The following is a 22,824-nucleotide window of genomic DNA, read 5'->3' as shown; positions in this document are numbered from 1 at the left end:
TGCAAGCCGCACCAGTACCTGAACCAGCTGTTTCCATGCCTTCTGAGTCTCAACCCTCACTGCAGTGTATAATATGATTTACCCATCTCCAGCAAGTCCAGCATCTATTCCTGCCGCTGGATGTCCAAATCTCTGGCATGGGTCATCTCAGGTCTTCGCCCTCCATCCTCCGTCCGACCCCTGCAGGCTCAAGCAAGGTGAGCACCGCCTCCTGGGTGACCATGTGTCTTCCACAAGAAATAAAATTTAAAAGTCTGGTTTTGTTTTAAAGTGCTCTAGAACTAGAAAGAGTGCTGGGATCTAGAGTATTATCCCCTATGAAGTAATACAATAAGAGCCCGATTCACAAAGGTAAACTTAGACAAAACGTCTAAGTTTAGTCCAAAAGTCTAAACATAGACCAAAAGTCTAACTTTACTATCAGTAAAGTTAGACTTTTGGTCTAACTTTAACCTTTTGGTCTAAGTTTAGACTTTTGGTCTAAGTTGAGACCAAACATCTAAACTTAGACTAAAACTCTAACTTTACTGTGAGCAAAGTTAGACTTTAGGTCTAAACTTGGACTTTTGCCCTAAGTTTACTTTTATGAATCAGGCCATAAGTTTGTGTGATTTTCCATTAATATATTTTGGTGTGACTAAAGACACTGAGTAGGCTTCCTATAACTCATATGTTATGTCTTTAATTAAAGGATGGATGCTGGGATAATACATCTACTACTTACCAGGTAATTGTATTACTCCCAGTCCTAGTCCTTCGCTTCAGTTCATACCTCCTTCCCACCCTTCATCTGCAGGCTCGGACAACTGAATCTTTTTCATCTGAGCTTGGCAACAGAACAGGTGGGACGAGGGCCATTTATGCTAAAAGTTGGTTGGTGAAGAGTCGGACAACTGAGTCTTTTTAATCTGAGCTTGGCAACAGAACAGGTGGGACGAGGGCCATTTATGCTAAAAGTTGGTTGGTGAAGGGTCTATAGAAGCATGGCTGCCTCATTAGTTTAGAATTGAAGCAAGGTGTAGGACTTTGAGTACTTCAATTACATGTTGCATAATTGGCACATTGCTTATCTGTACTCATTGGGAACAGCTTCTACCTCCGCTGTTTATGCTATACTTGTGCTATATGTGATGAAAAATGTGATTTTGTTCTGTGTCATGCATGCTCTGCGTGTGGGAAAAGCTTGCACTGCTGCAGACAACTGGGATGTGCCCACTCCATATGGATGAGGCTTGCACGGCTGCTGCTGTATTTTTAGTCTGAGCTACGGTTGCCTATCTCATCTGTGTGTGGGGAAAGCTTGCTCTGATGCAATCTAACTGACTAGCAATAGGAATATCATAATTTTATTTTATTTTTATACTGCACCATTTAGTAGTAACATGTTTAATAAATAGTTTCCCTCATATATACCTGTAGAATCTGTGGCAAATGGTTGCTGTCAAAAGCCTGAAATATATTTTGAATCTCTGAGTAGTACTTAATTTGTAAAAGAATGAATGCTGGTGCCCAAAGCTCTGCTTAGAAGTCTACGTCCAGTGCTATTGCATGTCAGGGTGCCAAAAAGCATGGATTACAGCTCATGCTTTTTAATCTACCACCAGTCACCCGCTACATGTTTATCTCACTCTTGCAGGTTCCTGATTTCTCAGTTTTTTGCTTTTCCATCTCTTGCCTACTGGCGACCATCCAAACAAACTAAGGATTACATAGGGGACAGCTGTTCTCTGAAGTCTCAGCACGCAGATTCTCCGTGTATTGAGAAATACCATTGCTTACAGATGCTGGAATATGTGAGATCTCTGTAATCTGTGTGAATAGTTTGGCTGTTCAGTGATAGATTAGCTGTAGCTGAATTCTGAGCCTGTGTGTGATCTGTAGATAGATAGTTCTTCCGTCTGTCTGAGAACTTAGCTTGTTAAGTCTATATGACCAATGAGATAGTTTGGCTGTGGAATGACCAAACATGTGGGGTGCTTTAATATTAGTTTCAAATTCAATGTATTTGTAAAATTGGATTTTAGATTACTATTTTAGAAATTAGACTCCTAGGAAGTTGTCATTTTCCTGCCTAAGTCAAAAAACCTTTCAGTGTTCAGTATCACCTGACTGCTGATGGCTACCCTTTGGTGACACGTAGCTTGCTCCCAGACAGTGGCCAAAGGGCTTGGGTGTGCTGAGATGTTTTTCTTTTTAGAGCAGGATGGCCTGGGGCTTGTGGCTAGTCACTACTTAAGCTTGAAAGGATGCCTATTCTATCACAAGCAGATGTAGCTCACACCTTGACCTGTCTCCATTTTGCCTTGCTAGCCAGCATGGCTCCAAACCCAGTGGGAGGGGAGGATTCCCCAGAACCGGTTAGGGGTGACCACAAGTGAGGGTTTGCCCATTTTCATAGTAACATTTCTGGATGGGCACAGGGAGTTCTGACTAGGAGAAGAAGGGTTTTGCCACTTTAGTTTAACACAAAAGGGAACTGTGGGATAGCTAACAGCGAAATATTAAGCAAATTATGCAAAAGTGAGTAGGGTCACCCTGTGAATGTTTAGGTCTTTGGTTAGTATGGCCAAGAGTTTCCCCCACCCACAGGCTGACAGTAGGCATAACTATGGCACAACCAGTACCCTGCTTATAACACTCAGGGGCCTGTGGGGAAGCAGAAGAAAGAATGCCCTGCTGTCTGAAGAACCTGAAGGAAAACTCGACCTGCTTGCCTTGAATCTATTACCCCAGAAGTGACTCCAAGGGTCGATTGCCCAACTTCTTGTTTGTGCTACAGGGACACGCAAGCTTCTAGATGACTTTCAGTGCAACTGCCTAGCTGACCTATACTAACTGAACCTACTTTGGACCCTGCTGCTGGCATCTGTTGAAGTTAGTCCTAATGGCCAAGTGAGATCTCCAGGTCTTGGACCATTGGCTAGTGTTGCAGTGTACTCATCCTGTCCTCAAACTGCAAGAAATAAGACTTTTAACATTTGAGCAAATTTCAGTCAAGAGAACCGCTGGCTACTGGGACGGTAGTCAAAGCCGCAGCCATGACGCTTAATCACCAGTCAGCCTCGACTTGCTGGTTAGCTCCACTGAAGGAAGCATGACTTCCAGAAAAGTTACTGAGTCAGACCTTAACCCCTTCGCTGCCAGGCCTTTTCCCACCTCCTGTGCCAGGCCTTTTTTTGGCTATTTGGGGCAGTTCGCGCTTAGGCCGTCATAACTTTTTGTCCACATAGACTAGCCGAGCCAAATTCGCGTCCTTTTTTTCCAACATCCTAGGGGTTATAGAGGTACCCAGACTTTGTGGGTTCCCATAAAGGAGGCCAAGAAATTAGCCAAAATACAGTGAAAATTTCGTTTTTATCAAAAGAATGGGAAAAAGTGGCTGCAGAAGAAGGCTTGTGTTTTTTTCCCTGGCAATGGCATCAACAAAGGGTTTGCGGTGCTAAAATCACCAGCTTCCGAGCTTTCAGGAACAGGCAGACTTGAATCAGAAAACCCAATTTTTCAACACAAATTTGGCATTTTACTGGGACATACCCCATTTTTACGATTTTTTTTGCTTTCAGCCTCCTTCCAGTCAGTGACAGAAATGGGTGTGAAACCAATGCTAGATCCCAGAAACCTAAACATTTCTGAAAAGTAGACAAAATTCTTAATTCAGCAAGGGGTCATTTGTGTAGATCCTACAAGAGTTTCCTACCGAAAAGAACAACTGAAAAAGAAAAATATTGATATTGAGGTGAAAAAAACAGCAATTTTTCTCTACGTTTTACTCTGTAACTTTTTCCTGCAATGTCAGATTTTTGAAAGCAATATACCGTTAGGTCTGCTGGACTCTTCTGGTTGCGGGGATATATAGGGCTTGTAGGTTCATCAAGAACCCTAGGTACCCAGAGCCAATAAATGAGCTGCACCATGCAGTGCGTTTTCATTCTATACCTGGTATACAGCAATTCATTTGCTGAAATATAAAGAGTGAAAAATAGCTATCAAGTAAACCTTTGCATTTCCAAAATGGGCACAAGATAAGGTGTTGAGGAGCAGTGGTTATTTGCACATCTCTGAATTCTGGGGTGACCATACTAGCATGTGAATTACAGGGCATTTCTCAAATAGACGTCTTTTTTACACACTCTCTTGTATTTGGAAGGAAAAAATGTAGGGAAAGACAAGGGGCAATAACACTTGTTTTGCTATTCTATGTTCCCCCAAGTCTCCCGATAAAAACGATACCTCACTTGTGTGGGTAGGCCTAGCGCCCACAAAAGGAAATGCCCCAAAACACAACGTGGACACATCACATTGGCGCAAAAAAAAAAACCCTGGTGCCTAGTGGTTTCTGCCCCCCTTGGGGGCAGATTGGCGTAGCAAAAATCGGCCGATCTGCCCCCAAAGGGGGCAGAAATGGCCTAAATACAATTTTCGCCTCGAGGGGAGCGACCCTTACCCAAGGGGTCGCTCCCCATCTGTAAAAAAAAAAAAAAAATCTCCAGTGCCTAGTGGTTTCTGCCCCCATCGGCCTAATCAAAATAGGCTGATCTGCCCCCCAGGGTGGCAGAAATGGCCTAAAATAAATTTTCCCCCCAGGGGAGCAACCCTTGCCTAAGGGGTCGCTCCCCACCTGCAAAAAGCAAAACAAAACAAAAAAAAAATGTTCCCTGGTGCCTAGAGGTTTCTGCCCCCCCTGGGGGCAGATCGGCCTAATAATAGGCCAATCTGCCCCCGGGGGGGCAGAAAAGGCCTTCCAAAACAATGCCCCCCCTGGGAGCGACCCTTGCCCAAGGGGTCACTCCCTTATGCCAATTTCAGGAAGAAAAAAAAATCCCTGGTGTCTAGTGGGTTTCAAAAGCCGGATTGCAAGCAATCCGGCTTTTGAAACGCTCAGAGAGACTTCAAAGGGAAGGAAATTCCTTTCCTTCCCTTTCAAGCCTCTCCGGGCCTCCCCCACGTGATCGAAAGAGAAATGCAAAGCATTTCTCTTTCGATCGCGCTGGAAGCTGAGCTTCCAGCGCGATGGGAGGAGGCCCTCTGTGTTTTTCAGCGCGCGATGCACGCTGACGTCACAGGAGGGTGTGGGAGGGTCTGGGGTGGAAGGGGAAGGGCTTCCCCTTCCATCCCTGCCTTTGCACATGGGGGGAGCGCTAGCGCTCCCCCTGTTTCCCAGGTGTAGGATGAGGTGACCGCGTCCAAGGCACCCGAGTGGTTAAATAGCCTCATCGTGACTGACACTGAGCAGCAACATGCCAAATTTAAGGCCTTCTGGGGCACAGACTTTGCCAGCTTGGAGTTTTCCTGCCTTCATTGATGACCGCATTGGGACCCCACTCTTCAACAGCCCACCATCATCTAGCACTGCTTCAGGCCCAGTTTGCAGCTTGCCCCCCTATGATGTGTCAACGACCATTCTTTATCCACAAAGCTTTCTAAGTTAAAAGGTAAACATTTTAAAAGTATGAACCTGGTCTCTGTATTCAAACCGCACTCCTTTGCATTCAACCTTAACTTTTGACTTTCACCCAGTCTAGTATGACCAGATAACCATAGTTTGTGCTTTGTGCCTTTTAGCGCTATTTTTAATTCAAACTTTAAAAAATCATGTATCTGGGGATATTTATTGGATTTTTGTTTATTTGGTGTCTTTTTATTTATTAAACTCTACTCTATTTGCTAATTTGATTTATGATTTTCCTTGTTGTGCGTTTTCACTTTATTCCTGTTTGAGTATTGCATACATAAATATTGCCTCTAAGTTAAACCTGACTTATTTGTGCAAAGCTACCAGAGGGTTAAGCACTGCCTTACTTTTTCACCCTGACAAAACTGTGATTATTATTTGAGGTGGGTTCTCGCCTACCTCAAATATTACTCCAATTTCTTACATCTACTATTCACTGCTTCTTCTAGTTGCACGTAGAACACAGTTTGGTTTCTCTGTCCATCAGCCTCCCTTTCTGGTGTATTTATGATAAAAGATTTTGCCAATCTCAGTCTTAATTCCATGCCATAGATTTATGAAAGTGACTTGGATTACAGAGTTGTGTAATTTCTACCTTTAATTGAGTATAATGCCCTAACTTAGAGGTAAATAATAACTGGACATCTACCAACAAAACAGTAAAAGTTCTGTCTACTGTGCTTTTAATTTCCCAGCAACATTGCTGAAGGTGGTGTTCCCAGTGGGATATTCTGCTAGCTCCACCATGGGGGAATATAAATATGCACAACGTTCATGAGGGCATTTACATAATATCACAATTGCCTGATGGGCAATCTATAGTGGTTTTTCCCCTAGTAAACTCTCACTATGAAGCAGGACCTGGTTTGGGGAACAAAGCTTATCTTCATTGCAGTGATCTGAAATTTCAGCGTCAGCGCCCCGTAAGTGGGAGGGAGTCATCTCCTCTGCCACAAAGCTCTCAAGCAGGTCTCCCACCAAGCATTAAATTAATCCATATTTATGTTTGAAATAGAGGGCCTCAGAATATGCCTGGGATCATGCCCCCTACAATAGTTAAGATGGGAACTTTATGTATCTTGCAATAAATGCCTCCTACTGATGGTCTGTTTTGCACCTTGACTTCAATGCTGCAGAATTGCCCACTTTATATTCTACACATACTGCCTTAAGGTGTAACATTTTCAAATAGTATTCTTTTATTTAAAAGAAACCCACCTGTAAGCAGCAGTTCGAAAGGTTAATTAAGCTAAGATGAATGTTATTTGCTGAATTTAATTTGTGTTAATACAAATAACAATAAAACGAAGATAACTTATTTTAGAATGCCCGTGAGGGCTAGGATTAATAGTCCTTACAAATAAAAGTGAGTAACAATAAACTGCGAATAACAGACATTAGTTTAATTAGCATGCATAATACAGTTGTTTAAATGGACACAAATGCATATCTTAATTAAAAGACAATATACGTATGGATAGTGATTTGTTCCTGGTGAAAAAACTGCATATTTTATCAAAAACGTCTGACAGGCATCAAGGTACATCATATTTAGCTTCTGAAATTAACAGATAACGATGTACTTTGAAGTAAATAAGATATTATTTGTAACTCATACGTAATTCCAAAATCTGAAATGAGGCCAAAGATATCTGACGCAGGTTGTCTTCACTGTGGGAATTAAGGGGCATCCAATCATTTAATGACTATGGTGGTCATTATGACCTCGGTGGTCCTGCCCCACCATGCCTGCGGTTGTGGTCAGACTGCCGACAGCGTGGTGGTACAGGAACACCAAATAATGACTGCAGCATTGAAATGGCTGCATCGCAGCCAGTTCACAACCTGTACTGCCAGGGTGGTGAGACCGTCTGGCCGAAGGTTGACCACTTTAGACCTGGCAGTCCACCTAACACCACCCACGGTATTATGAGTATTCTTCCACCAAGGATTCTGTGGTGACAGCCCCGCCACGAAATCTCAGTTGGAAAGGATACTGGTGACAGGAATATGAATTCCTGTCACCACAACAGGACTCCCCAAGCAGTGACACCACCCTGATCCCCGTACTGAGTCCCCCCAACCCCGATCCCCGTACTGATCCCCCCGCCTCCCCCGTTCCACGCTCGCACACACCACACTTACATACATATACGCACACATCCATGCTCACTCATTCACACAGACACTTGCACACACACGCCCACAAACACACACAGCACCCCCGCCCCCCTCCATTCACGCACACAACACTCAACAACCCCCGTCAGACGATCACCTTACCTGGTGGTCGCGGTGGTCGTCTAAGAGGGAATGAGGTTTATGGCGCTTGCTCCGCAACACCGCCACATCATCAACCCGTCAGGATCACCGATCCCTGCAGAGACGGCAGAACCCTAGTGGCCTAACCACAAGGGTCTTAATGTGGTGGTCAGACTGCTACAACAGTGGCAGTCCTGACCGCCGCCACCAAGCTGGAGGTCTCAAGACCGCCATCCTTATAATGAGGGTCTTTATAATGGTCCTCATGAACCTTTTAACCTCGACTTTGGCTAGAGACTAATGAGGGGAAACCTTGCAGTGCTTAGTTCCTTTGGACATCAGGTAGTTGACAAGGTCTTGGCTGTTGAAAGGTGGCCCATTGCCTGTGGGGAATTCCAGTAGGAGTGCGTGCGTGGCTATGATTATTTCCATCTGTCTTCTCTGCGGAGGTGGTCTTTGCGATCTCAACCTCTGTTTTTTTTTTTATAATCATCAAGTGACCACTAAGATGTGACTGCCAATCGGAAGGTTTGTGAAATCCATGGTGGTGCTGTGCCATGGAATGTCAGGTGATGTTTTGGTGATGATGAAGGGGGAGTGGCTTCTCCCAAGGGCGTTGCAGAGGTCACATTGTTGGACTGTTTGTTTGACTTTTTTATCCAGGCTGGGAAGCCAACCCTTGCTCCTCAGTCTACTCTTTGTCCTTTTGACTCTTTGGTGCGACCAATTGGCTAGGTCCACCATCCGCTGGGTCAGACTAGCTGGTACGATGAGCCTGCGTCCCCTGAGAATGCATCTGTCTCTCATGTGGTGCAAGTACTTTAGGCCACTACTGTTTTCTGGGACAGGGCTGTCATAATGGAGTCCAACCTTCCCCAACGGGGTTGAAGTAGGCAACCGTAATATCTTCAGACAGGACCTGCTTTGTGTCTTGAAAGAACTTTGCTTGTTCTGGATCCCACTGCCAGGGGGCTGACATTTTTGGTGAGGTCACACACCGGCCCTCTACGCTGGGATAGGTTTTCAATGAAATGGCTGCAGTAGGTTGCCATTCCCAGAACACTTCCAACTCCAGTGGAACTGCAGATGGTGCTGTTGTGGCCTGGATGTCACTAGCTTTGGTTAGGTCAGAGGTGATCCCCTTCACAGAGAACTGGTGCCCAAAGAAGCATACCTCTTCCTTCAGAAGCTCACACTTCTCTTTGTGTAATGTAGGGTGGCAGATTTGTAGCCGGTGGAATACTGAGTGAAATCTGTGAAGGCTTTTTGCTAGGGTAGGTGCGTGGACCAAAATGTTGTCACTGATGTTTAAAACTCCAGTGAGGTCCACCAGCACAGATGATACCTTGAAACCCCTCTGCAGCACTGGATATGCTGAAGTTTAGGCATTTATATATGCTCAGGCATCAGCAGGTGGAAAACATGGTCAGATGCCAAGACTCAGGCACCAGGAGGATCTGGTGGTATTCAGACTGGAGGTCCCTTTTCAAGAACCACGGGGAGGCAGAAGGTTTTCATGCAATGTCTTCTATGGTTGATGTTATGTGATGCTCCCTATGTATTGCCCTGTATGGGAGCTTCACGTTGACACATATCTGCACTTCTCTGGGCTGTTTAGGCTTTTGGGTGACTACTATGGGGGACACCCAGCGTATTGGTTCTTCTACCTTTTCAATGATGTCGGCCACCTCCAACTTTGGCACCTCTGCCTCTACTTTTGGGTGAAGGTAGAAGTCCACCCGGCGATGTTTCAGCACTACTGGCTGCTCCGACTGGTTGACGTGTAGGTGGACTATTCAGTCTTTGAGTCATCCTATGCCCTGGAAGAGATGTTTGAACTCATCCAGCAGGGAGTTGAAGTTACAGATATAGGGGGTCATTATAAACATGCGGTCTGGACCGCAACGTCGGCGATGGCGGTCTTTAACGCCAATGGCATTGCAGTCCAGACTGCCATATTCTAAACACAGTAGAGCCAGTTCACTACCACCCACCGCCAGGCCAGAATCAACCGCCGGGCCAACTGTAGGCACATTCTACCCGGCGGTCGAGGCAGTGGGATTATGATCCCATTTCCATCAGGGATTTCCTTGCGGGATACTCCGCTGGGTAATCCCTGGCAGAAAGCATACTGGTGACAGAAAGACTCTTTCCTGTCACTTGTATGTGACACGCCAGGCCCCTCCTTGCCACTCCACCCCTCCGCCCCCCAAACCCCTAGATCTGCCCCACCTGCCCACCCCGAACCCTGATAAAAAAAAAACCCAACCCTCCCCCAAAACATCATGTAGGCCCCCCAGCTCAATCCTCACCATCCGCCACCCCCCACACCTACATTCAGGTCCCCCCAGTCCCCAACCCCCCACATCCTCATGCACCCATTCACCTACATGAACACACGCATACATACACTTAGACACACATCCCCACCACACATACATTCACGCACACTCCCCCATGCACTCACACACTCACCCCCTTCCCTCTCGGACAGCACTTACCTCTTCCATCATGCTGCTCCGGGAGGGAACAGGCTTCCTGAATTCTGCTCTGCCGCCATCGCCGCCTCTCCATACACTGCCACGCCTATGAATGCATCATTATAGGCGTGGCAGTGGCTGCACTGATGTGGTGGTGAGGGTGGAGCAGCATCCACCCCCGCCACCGATACTGGTGTGATGCTTCCATGTAGGTGGCTCTTGATTTTGACAGTTCTTTTGACCTTTACATGTAGAAGATGCAGGATGTTCTCCCAGAGCTTCGCTGATGAGCAACCCCAGATGAACTGAGCTTGGATTTCAGGGTTCTCATCGGCTAGAGTGCAAGTGCCTGCCAGCTCATGGAGCCTGGCATAAAATACTTCTATGGACCCATTTGGCATCTCTCAGGCCTGCCAGAGTAAGAACTGCTCATAGCCAGTAATAGCTAGAGGTTCAAAATGAGCAGTTAGTGCTGTTTAGCGTGTGGCATAGGTGTGTGGAGGACCAGCTTCACCCACAGTTTTGGAGAGCTTGTGGATGGAGGTGCCACCAACGTGGAGGAGCATGGGCCCCTGCCTATTAGCTTCAAGTTCTACTGTGGCACAGTATATTTCCAGGTGGTCTATCCGGATTTCCCACTGCACGGCTTGCGATGACGGCGCTCCAGAGACGACAAAAGGTTCAATGGTGGGTAGTGACACCATGCGAGCATTCACTTTGTGTGTGTGTATAGGAGTTGCTGGTGGGACGGTGAGCTATGATGTCGCTTGTGTTAGAGGTAAATACAAATATGCAGAGTTGCAGCTCCTTGACAGTTCACTGCTGTCTTCCCAGCTGAATAGGGCAGTGAGATGATGGCCATTTTTGTCACTCCTTGATGATGAGGCCATAGGCAAGGGGTAAGGGGGACTGGGTAGTTACAGGTAGTCTGTGTTGAATGATTTGTGGAGCACTTGCTCTCTGCCAAGCTAGCATCAGGGCGTGCTGCGCTTCAGGCCTTGGACCTTGCCTTGTTGCTGGCCTTCTCACGTGGGGTGCATATGTGTATTGCTAGGCCTCTCTCCAGTAGGGCACAGTGGTGGCACGTGGGGCCTTTGCCGGCAATCCCTTCTTAGACAGTGTGGGGTGTGCAGCGATGTTCTGCTTTCCTTCTTATCTTGTTTTCAGAGCTTACAGAACATATCAAGAATGCACTTCTGAGTTCAAAGAAGACTTTTATTGTTGTTAATTCTTCCCCTCCCACAAGTTCTTAAGAGACAAATTAATAGATTTCAAGCACACGTTCAATGAAAACAAAATATATCACAGTTCGCAATGTACACAGCAGGTTATATTTATAAGATATTGAATGCAAAGCAAAACAAATACTTCACTGTGTGAGAAACTATTTACAGCTTCATCTTTCTAGGGTCTGCAAGTTGATGACTCCTGGTCAACTGCGAGAAAGAGATAATCTACCCACACGGGAGGTTGGCAACTGGTGCCAAGTTCCAGTCCGAAGTCAGGCAGATTCGAATCTAATTCTCTGAAGCCTGTGAGCCACCCTTAGAACAGCGTTCCCCCTCCTCTCAGACCCGGGAAAACTACGCAAGCCTTTGGAGACTGGCCAGATCTACTAGACTGCTCCTCTTCCCAAGCTTGAGCAGGATGGTAAACACCACATGTACTCTCTCTTATCATGTCTAGTCTAGTGTGAGAAGAAAACAGCTTGGTTCATCATGTGGCAAAACACAGCTTGGAAAAATACAGCTTGGATTCTCAACTGCAATGTCTAACTCCACGTTAAAGGCAATAGGCAGCTAAGCTAAATATCAAATGTAATGTCTAATGTCATGTCAAAGCCAATAGGCAGCTGAACTGAATACAAAATGTAAGGTCTAATATCATGTCAAAGCCAATAGGCAGCTGAGCTGAATACAAAATGCAATGTCTAATATCATGTCAAAGCCAATAGGCAGCTAAGCTGGATACATAATGTAATATCAAATAGCATGTCAAAGCCAATAGGCAGCTAAACTGAATACATCATGTCAAAGCCAATAGGCAGAATACAGAATGTAATGGCTAATGCAATGTCAAAGCCAATAGGCGGCTAGGCTGAACAAAACATATAGGGGGTCATTCTGACCCTGGCGGTAGACTACCGCCAGGGCCAACGACCGCGGATGCACCTCCAACAGGCTGGCGGTGCCTCCATGGGCATTCTGACCGCGGCGGTACAAACGGAAAACCGGCGGTGTCCCGCCGGTTTCCCGCTGCCCTGGGGAATCCTCCATGGCGGCGCTGCAGGCAGCGCCGACATGGGGATTCCGACCCCCTTACCGCCAGCCTGGCTCTGGCGGTTTTGACCGCCAGAACCTGGCTGGCGGTAACGGATGTCGCGGGGCCCCTGGGGGCCCCTGCAGTGCCCATGCCACTGGCATGGGCACTGCAGGGGCCCCTAACAGGGCCCCACCAAGATTTTCAGTGTCTGCCAAGCAGACACTGAAAATCGCGACGGGTGCAACTGCACCCGTCGCACCCCTTCCAGTCTGCCGGCTCCATTCGGAGCCGGCATCCTCATGGAAGGGGGTTTCCCGCTGGGCTGGCGGGCGGCCTTCTGGCGGTCGCCCGCCAGCCCAGCGGGAAACTCAGAATGACCGCCGCGGTCTTTCGATCGCGGTATGGTCTTCTGGCGGTTCCCGCCAGGCGGGCGGCTTCCGCCGCCCGCGGAGGTCAGAATGACCCCCATAATGTGCTACTGGTGAACATTGAGCAACTAATATGCGCAGTGGTGAAACACAAAGTCATTGGTCAAACCCAAAGAATGGCATCACAAGCGAGACAAACCCCCCAGGTCCAAATGTTCAACAATTGTGCTCACTGAACACTTATGATAGTCAGTGAGCAGGCTGTGCAGTTGGCGGGCTGTGGAAAACGGATCCGCTGTTTGTGATGACTCACTGAGGTCAGGCATGGCTGGCCGCGCATTGCCACGCTAACAGGGGTCTGGCCTCACCTAACTGCCAAGGACGCTGGCGAGCTCAGGCCTAGTGTAGCTGGGTGTCAATGCGAGGGCGGTTAACAGCCGTTCTCATTATCAGTTATTCAATCAATCAATCAATCAAAAAAAAATTATAAAGCACGCTACTCACCCGTGAGGGTCTCAAGGCGCTTGGTGGGGGGGGGGGGCAGGAGGGTCACTGTTCGAACAGCCATGTTTTGAGGTTTTTTCTGAAGAGCAGGAGGTCTTTGGTTTTGCGGAGGTTGGTGGGGAGGGAGTTCCAGGTTTTGGGGGCGAGGTAGGAGAAGGACCTGCCTTCTGTGGTTGTGTGTTGGATGCGGGGACTGTGGCTAGGGCGAGGTTGGCTGATCGGAGGTTGCGGGTGGGAGTGTGAAAGTTTACTCTTTCGTTGAGATATGTCGTTCCGGTGTTGTGGAGGGATTTGTGTGCGTGGATGAGGATCTTGAATGTGATTCTCTTGTTTATGGGGAGTCAGTGAAGGGTTTTGAGGTGTGGTGAGATTCGTTAGTGGCGGGGGAGGCCAAGGAGGAGCCGCGCTGCTGTGTTCTGTATTCTCTGGAGTTTGCGTGTGAGTTTGAGTGTGGTGCCGGTGTAGAGGGCGTTACCGTAGTCTAGTCTGCTGCTGATGAGTGCATGGGTGACTGTCTTCCTGGTCTCTGGGGGAATCCATTTGAAGGAGTGCGGAGTGTGAGGAAGCAGGAGGAGGTAAAAGCATTGATTTGCTGTGTCATGGAGAGGGAGGGGTCCAGGATGATGCTGAGGTTTCATGCGTGGTTTGCGGGGGTGGGTGCGGGTCCTAGGGCAGTGGGCCACCAGGAATCGTCCCATATGGTTTTGTTGGGGCCGAAGATGATGATCTCCGTTTTGTTGGAGTTCAGCTTGAGGTGGTTAGTTGTCATCCAGTTGGCGGTGTCGAGGATAGCTGCGTGTAGGTTGGTTTTGGCGGTGGTGGGGTTGCGGGTGAGGGAGAGGATGAGTTGGGTGTCATCTGCGTAGGAGAGGATAGTGATTCCGTGTGATCGGAGGATGTTGGCTAGGGGGATCATGTAAATGTTGAAGAGTGTGGGGCTGAGAGAGGACCCTTGGGGGACTCCGCAGATGATCTTGGTGGTGGTGGAGTGGAAAGGTGGGAGGCGGACTCTCTGGGTCCGGTCAGTGAGGAAGGAGGTGAGTCAGTCTAAGGCTTTGTGGTGAATTCCTGTGTTGTGGAGGCGTGTGCGGAGTGTGTGGTGGCAGACAGTGTCAAAGGCTGCGGAGAGGTCTAGAACGATGAGTGCGACGGTCTCGCCTTTGTCGACTTTGGTCCTAATGTCATCAGTGCATGCGATGAGGGCGGTTTCCGTGCTGTGGTTCTTGCGGAACCCGGATTGTGAGGGGTCGAGAGTGTTGTTTTCTTCGAGGTAATGGGATAGGCGGGTGTTGACTAGGTTCTCGGCGACCTTGGCAGGGAAGGGGAGGAGGGAGATGGGGTGATAGTTGGAGAGGATCTCTGGGTCGGCTTTGTTTTTTTTAGGAGAGCTGTGATTTCCACGTGCTTCCAGGGGTCTGGGTAGGTGGCGGCGGCGAAGGAGGAGTTGATTATCTCGCGGAGTATGGGGTCGATGGTTGGGCTGGCTTTGTTGTAGATGCGATGTGGGCAGGGGTCGGAGAGGGATCCGGAGCGGATGGAGTTCATGGTTTTTTCGGTTTCTTCGTGTGTGATGGGGGGCCAGGTGGTGAGTGTGGTGGGGGGATCATGAGTGGGGGTTGAGTTGGGTGAGTGAGGGGTGTGTGTGGTATGAAGCTGTTGTGGATGCCCAGGATATTGTGGTGGAAGTGGTTGGAGAGGGCGTCACATAGGGGCTGTGTGTGTGAAGGGTCTATGTTGCTGACTTTGGGTTTGGCTAGTTCATTAATGATGGTGAAGAGTTCTTTGCTGTTTTGAGAGTTGTTGTCAAGGCGTGTCTTGTACTGGTCTCTTTTGGCGGTGCGTATGACTTGGTGATGGGTGCGAATGGTGGCTTTGAGGGTGGAGAAGTTGGTTATAGAGGGTTCTTGTCACCATATTTTCTCCGCTTGGCGGCATTTGCTTTCGGTGTGAACCATGGGGCATTCTTGATGTTGCGGGTGGCGATCTGTTTTCTGAGGGGGGCTAGTGTGTCCGCGCAGGTGGTGATCCATTTTGAGAGGTTGTGGGCTCCTGCGTTGAGGTCATTGGTGTGGAGGGGGGAGTTGTGAGCCAGTTGGGAGTTCAGGCGTTCTGTGGGGATCTTGTCCCACATGCGGTAGGATGTAGGTGTTGATGGTGGTGTGTGGGGGATTTGGTGAAGGAGAAGTGGACGCAGTGGTGGTCAGTCCAGAGGTGTTCGGTGGTGTGGGTGTAGGCTATGTGTTGGCTTGAGGTGAAAATTGCATCGAGCGTGTGTCCTGCTGAGTGGGTGGGTGCCGTGACTAGTTGTTTGAGTCCGAGGTTGGTGAGGTTGTCTATGAGGGATGTTGAGTTGTGATCTTGTAGGTTCTCCAAGTGAAAGTTGAAATCACTGAGGAGGATGTAGTCTGTGGAGGTGAGGGGATGCAAGCTGATGGTGTCGGCGATGGTGTCGCAGAAGGCGGGGCGTGGTCCTTGTGGTCTGTAGATTAGTGTACCTCTGAGGGTGGAGTTGTTGTTAATGTGGATTAGGAAGTGCATGTGTTCTGTGTTGTCAATAGTGTCTTGGGAGCTGGTGGTGACTTTGATGGTGTCCCTGTGTAGGATGGCGATGCCACCCCCAGGCCTGTTGAGGCGGTCTTTGCGTTGGAGTTTGTAGTCCTTGGGGGTGGCGATGGTTATGTCGGGTTCCGAGGAGGGGTTGGTCCAGGTTTCCATGAGGAAGGCGATGTCGGGTGAGTGTGAGTGATGAGGTCCTAGAGTTCTATGGCATGTTTGTGAACGGAGCGGGTGTTGAGGAGCAGGCAGTTGAGGCAGTTGTGGTGGGTGGCGTTGGTGTGGTGCATTAGGGTGTTGTGGGGTGGTGTGCTGCGGGCTGGTTGGTGGGGTGGGGGCAGAGCAGGTGTGTTTTGCGTTGGGGGTGTTGTGTGTGTTGTCGGGGGGTCGCTGTGGTTGGTGTGTGGTGTGAGGGAGGAGGAGCAGGAAAAATGACAGGTGTGGCACGTGAAGGGGCCATGAGTGTGTGTGGGGCTGGAAAGAGTGCAGGTGGGGCGAGGGCCTGGGTTGAGTGAGTGCAGGATGAGGGGGGGAGTAGGCTTGTCTGTGAGGGCCAGGGGGACTGGCGCTGGGCGCGGTCTTGGCACGGACGGGCGCGGACGGGCTTGCCTTTGGTGCGCCTTCGGCGCGTCCGAGCCGCGTCTTCCATAAATGGGGGGAGGGAGGGAGTGGCAGCTGGGAGGAGGAAGGGCTGGACGAATCGGAAGGCTGGGGCGGTGGGGCCGCAGGGGATGGCAGCGGCGGGAAAAAAGAAAGAAACGGAGGTGAGGAGGAGGGGGGAGGCGGCAGGGGCCGCAAGGGACGCAGCGGCTGGGGAGCTGGAAAGGAGCAGACAACAATGGGGACGGAACGGTGAGGTGGAGGAGGGAGGCGGGAGGGGCCGAAGGGGACGCAGCGGCTGGGGAGCTGGAACGGAGCAGAGGCAACAATGGAGACGGAACAGTGAGGTGGTGGCACTGGGCGGCGGAGTGGGGAGCGACCTGCCTGCTAATGCAGTGTCAAGGGTTGCTCCTCGTTATCGCGCTGCAGCTTCCATAAATGGGGGGAGGGAGGGAGTGGCACCTGGGAAGAGGGAGGGCTGGACGAATGGGAAGGCTGGGGGGGTGGGGCTGCAGGGGATGGCAGCGGTGGGAAAAAAGAAAGAAACAGAGGTGAGGAGGAGGGGGGAGGCGGCAGGGGCCGCAAGGGACGCAGCGGCTGGGGAGCTGGAAAGGAGCAGACAACAATGGGGACGGAACGGTGAGGTAGAAGAGGGAGGCAGGAGGGGCCGCAGGGGACGCAGCGGCTGGGGAGCTGGAACGGAGCAGAGGCAACAATGGGGACGGAACGGTGAGGTGGTGGCGCGGGGCGGCGGAGCGGGGAGCGACCTGCCTGCTAATGGGTCAAGGGTTGCTCCTCGTTACCGCGCCACGGCTTCCATAATGGGGGGAGGGAGGGAGTGGCAGCTGGGAGGAGGGAGGGCTGGATGAATGGGAAGGCTGGGGGGATGGGGCCGCAGGGGATGGCAGCGGCGGGAAAAAAGAAGGAAATGGTGGTGAGGAGGAGGAGGGAGGCGGGAGGGTCAGTTATTGTGTTTTCGGATGGGGCAGGTGACTTGGCCAGGCCCAAATTACTGCACACAGGACGCACGTTGCTGCCAGTGACAAGATAATGCATATCAATGCAGGTCTGGCACAGAACTGCCTATGCTCAGTCCCACCTGTTTATTTCAAGCCCCTGTTCAGGTGATCGCGGGGCCTAAACCAAAAATCAGTTAAGGCCAGGGCAGGAAATGAATGGAAATGTGAATGCATGTCTGCAAGGAAGTTTAGATGTGTGTACGGATGTGTGTGTGATGAATGGATGCATGCTTGAATGAATGCGTGTATGCCTGTGTGAGTGAGTCTGTGAATGGTGAATGCGTGGTGTGTGCCTGCGAGTGTGCGTGTATGGGAGGATTGGAAGGGGAGGAGCGTGGATGGAGGAGGGGTGGGTGTTGTCTGGGGAGTGTTGGGGGGGTGGGTATACGTCCTACTAGTAATAGGGAAGGAATTCCCTGTCACTGGTAGGTCCTACTGCCATGGTTTTCGTGGGTAGGCAGGGTCATAATGCCACCAGCGGGACAGTAGCAGCCGCCGGGTTGGAGATTGTTATCTCAAGCCCGGCGGCTGGTACCTTCTTGACGGTTGGTGCGGTACATTGGCGGGTTGGCTTCCTACGACCGCCACATTATCACTGACTGCCGGGGTCATAATGACCCCCTATGTTTTGAAAAATATTGCAGCCACCGAAGAATTATGGGCCACAACTACAGAACAGGAAACACAGTCAACATTCCTTGAGCCAGGAAGAGATTTAACCTTTTAATTAAATGCCTAAGGAAGAAGTTGTGTGGGTATTCAATGTCTTTCATAGAGCAGTTTCAGACTTTGATACATATTTTGCCCCAAGGTATGTATTGGTATTGTGAGGTATATTTTTCAGAAGTGAATTAACTGACTGATGACTATGATAGCTAAATGAAACTTCTCTCTTGATTGCAAATTTTGTCAGTTGCAGGAGAAGCTCATTAGAAACCTTGTTATAATTGAGTTGTGTGATAAAGCTATACGGGAGCGTTTATGGGTGAATGGAGACTCTGAACTTCAAGACAATTTGGCTATGGTCAGGAAAATCAAAATGTCTGGAAGGTGTACAAAACAGAGAAATTAGGAAATGAGGGGAGGGTATGCAAATGTAAAATTGTTACTAAAGTGAAGAATAGGAATGATGTGAAAATCTATAAAACTCAAAGAATGGTAAGAAGGTCTAAAGGTAACAATAGGTATAGTTCCCCAAGTCATGCTATGAATTTGACAGCAAAAATCACCTTGCTCACTGGAAATTAAATCCAGATATTAAACACACGTGCATATTGTGTGGCTTTATTGGCCTATGAATTTGACTGATTACAAAAGGAAGCCTATGTGCAAAATCAGCACTGGAAGAGTCTATAATAATATTTATGTGATCTCTGGTTCTCTGTATACTGTATAAAAATCATCGGTTTTGAAGATTAACATAACATAGGTGTCTGTTTGGAAACTGAAAGAGAACATCACCAAAGGTAAGATGACTGTAATGGTGCAGAACAGAACATATAACTTAAACATGTTTAGTTCAGATGGAATAGCTTTGTGGCCAATAGATACTGATTTGTTTATGTCTAAAGCATCTGGTCAGTTAGCAACACTCCAGAAACCCGATATAATATTTATTCCCCTATGACAGTAACCATATATAATGTAGACAAACTCTGCCAAAGGTGCTTAACTCATTGGAGCCTAAATGTTGTGAAGAAATGTTGTGAAGAAGCACTTGTGAAAGCTTTGGGATAGCACAGATGTATGTATTTTTTTGTCAGAGTTAAGCTGTGGTCCAAAATGCTGGGAATGGGTTCTGAAACTGGATTAGTCCATATATTATTTAGACTGCAAGAGGACCTGGTGGGCAGTGTCCAATACAAGCCCAATGGAGAATGCACATTCCTCATCAAGATCGGGCAGGGATGTGTACTTGCCCCATTTCTGTTTAGTCAATCACCTGGAAACCACCCCATTAGAGGTGGCCTGCCATTACCCTATGACTGGCACTAAAGGCCTGCCTGTCCTCATGTATCCTGATGACTGTGTACTTATGTTTAGGACCAAGGTTGGTTTATAGAGACTGTTGGACAGCTTTGTGGGTTAAATGGACAGACCGAGGCTACACACAAATAAGTCCAAATCGCATACCATTTGTGGCCGCCTAAGAATAAGGTGAAGCCCTTTAAGCTTAGTGGAATTCAATTACAGACAGTGCCGACTTTCACTTATCTTGGGATACCTTTCGCTAACAACTGCACTTGGAAACACCTTATATAATGTGGGACGCATCATTTTGGAGCAGAATAGGGCATCTATATTTAAGTTTGTGAAGAAACTGGGCTTGTTCCCCCTCGAGGCAATTCTCACAATTTACAAAGCTAGATGCATTGTGAATGCCTCTTATGGGGCAGGCATCTGGGGATACTGTGTTCAGACATCTTCACAAACTGGCAAAAACAGTTTTTCGTGGAAACTTTTGAGGTTACCCCAAAGTCCCCCTGCAAGTATTTGCCGCAAGTAGCTGGGTTTAAAATACCTGGAGGTCACAAACAACATTTCCCAGACATGACTATGGATCTCCACCTGGTCCCGTCTAGAAACCACACTTAATAAGGCAGTTATTACAGACTGTTTGGCCCTAGATAAGGCACACCACATACAGGCCCTCATTCTAACCCTGGCGGTGTAACACCGCCAGGGCAGAGGGCAGAGGAAGCACCGCCAACAGGCTGGCGGTGCTTCCTGGGCCATTCTGACCGCGGCGGTAACGCCGCGGTCAGAAAAGGGAAACCGGCGGTTTCCCGCCGGTTTTCCCCTGGCCCAGGGAATCCCCATGGCGGCGCTGCAAGCAGCGCCGCCATGGGGATTCCGACCCCCTCACCGCCAGCCTGTTCCTGGCGGTTTTCACCGCCAGGAATAGGCTGGCGGTAACGGGTGTTGTGGGGCCCCTGGGGGCCCCTGCACTGCCCATGCCACAGGCATGGGCATTGCAGGGGCCCCCTAACAGGGCCCCACCATGATTTTCACTGTCTGCTGAGCAGACAGTGAAAATCGCGACGGGTGCCACTGCACCCGTCGCACCCCTGCAACTCCGCCGGCTCAATTCGGAGCCGGCATCCTCGTTGCAGGGGCATTTCCGCTGGGCCGGCGCCGGCCCAGCGGAAATGTAAGAATGGCCGCCGCGGTCATTTGTCGGCGGGACTTTGGCGGGCGGCCGAGGCCGCCCGCCAAAGTCTGAATCAGGCCCACAATGTCTACAGTATGTCAAATCGCAGTTGTACTCAATTGGCTGCCTTGATTACTTTGACAACCCCCAGTCCCTTACAAGGCACTCAAAAGCACATGATAAAAAGGAGCAGTTAACCTTTATGACAACCAACAAAGAGGCCCGGGAATGTGATAAAAGGCAGGTTGAAGCCTATGCTCCATTAAGGATGACCGTCTGCATAGAACTCTACCTGCTTGTTAACCCCAGTACGCAAAGGTACTACTTAGTAAGATTCCCTCTGAATTCGGCCCTTCTCCTGGTTGCCTATCATCATATGCTTATTGTGATAAAGATGTCACAGTCTGCCCTGGTGATGTAAAAACGCCAAAGTCACAGCTGCATTTTCTTTTTTATTCTGTAACCTGTATTGGCCCCAGGGGAAATGGTATTGGCCCTTCTGCTCAGAACACTTAACATCAGTCTTTGTAGACCAGTTTTATTGTATCTCCAGCTTTTACAAATTGAATTGGTTTAGCATAAAGTCTACAGGTTTATCTCAGCCTATGTTAGGTTGTGCAAAACTATGGGGAAATAATAAGAATTGTCAAGTATTATCCAGGTCCCCTGATAGCCATTACTTTTAACATCGTGCCCATCGCTGATTGTATACACATAGCATTCCCTGGAGACAGAATGTTGCAATGTTATATCGTACTTTGCACAGATACTTTGACTAATGTTACTTCGACCTGTCACCTGCAGGATTTTGTGGCGCCATTTCTGAAGGTAGAAGTGTCTGCACTAAGGTTTATTTTCTGACAGGTTCCAAGTGACATTGTCTAGGACTGTGGACCTTCTAAAATTATCTACAGTGGGGTATATGCATATTTATTTTCTTTAATGCATTATATTAAATTGTTTTTTCCACTGTTTATTTCTTAAGTTGCCATAAATTATTCCAGATGTAATTTTACTATGTATAGTTTTATTGGAAGAGGAGCTTGTCTGCATTGATATTACTAATGATCACTTGCTATTCCTGATATTTTATTTCACCTGTATGATTTTATTTTGTGGGGAGTCTATCAAATGAACTGTCAACATGTCTTTTAACATTGTTTGACAATCTGCAATTAAATTGTTGTATTTGTCTTATTTTAGACACTATCGGCCACATGTACAAAAATTCCCTGCGAACCACAATTAGGAATCTGCTATTTCAAATATACAAAATTCTCTTGAGTTAAATTTGTTATTCCCAGTGGGTCGCAAATAGACCTATCTAATGAATATTAATGAGGTAAGTCTTGCTCTGCGACCCATTGGGAATTGCAGAAATCACAGGGATGGTGGCCTGCTTGGGTCAGCAGACCACTATGTCTGTGATTGCTTTTAAATAAAGCAATCCTTTTTTTTTATTCAGTCCATTTTCCTTAAAGGAAAACAGGCTGCTTTTAAAAAGAAAAAAATGAAATGTTTAGGTTTAGGTCTGTGGGACCACTGCCTTTTCCTGAAACATATTTTCCCAACTATTCTCAACAGGGAAGAGGTCCCCTGGGGACCCCTTCCCATTTGCAAATGGGTTACCACCAATTCAAAATTGGTGGTAAAGTGTGAATATTTTGCAACCACATTTCGGTCGCAAAACAGTCATACTTAACTTTCCGATTTGGTATTAGGACAGGACGCCCTCAACATGCCCCTTCCTAATACCGAATCGCAAAACCCAAATTGCAATTCCGTAACAAGTTACCGAATCACAATTTGGGGTTTATACATCCCAAAAAGCATTTTTTCCAGTCACAAATGGGCCAATTCTGTGAATCGGACAATTTGCGAATGGAAAAAAGCTTTGTACATGTGGCCCCTAGTAGTAGTTGGAACCCACATACACCAAACATATAGAGAAGCAAGAAATGTGAAATAGAGGAGGGTACTTCTGTGCACACAGTATAGGGCTATAGTAACGTGCAGGAATGCTGGCAAAGTATTCTGCACAAACTCTAACAAATCCTAACATTTTAAATTCCCCTCCCTGCCTCAGTGTGTAACTTTGGGGAACTTTGAATGATGTTTTCTGTGTTAGGATTGAATGTAGCAAAACGGGACCTTGCTAAGAAATTGGGCCCCT

The sequence above is a fragment of the Pleurodeles waltl genome, chromosome 3_1 (genome assembly GCF_031143425.1).
Source record: "Pleurodeles waltl isolate 20211129_DDA chromosome 3_1, aPleWal1.hap1.20221129, whole genome shotgun sequence".
Taxonomy (NCBI): Eukaryota; Metazoa; Chordata; class Amphibia; order Caudata; family Salamandridae; genus Pleurodeles; species Pleurodeles waltl.
This window is presented reverse-complemented; position numbering follows the sequence as displayed.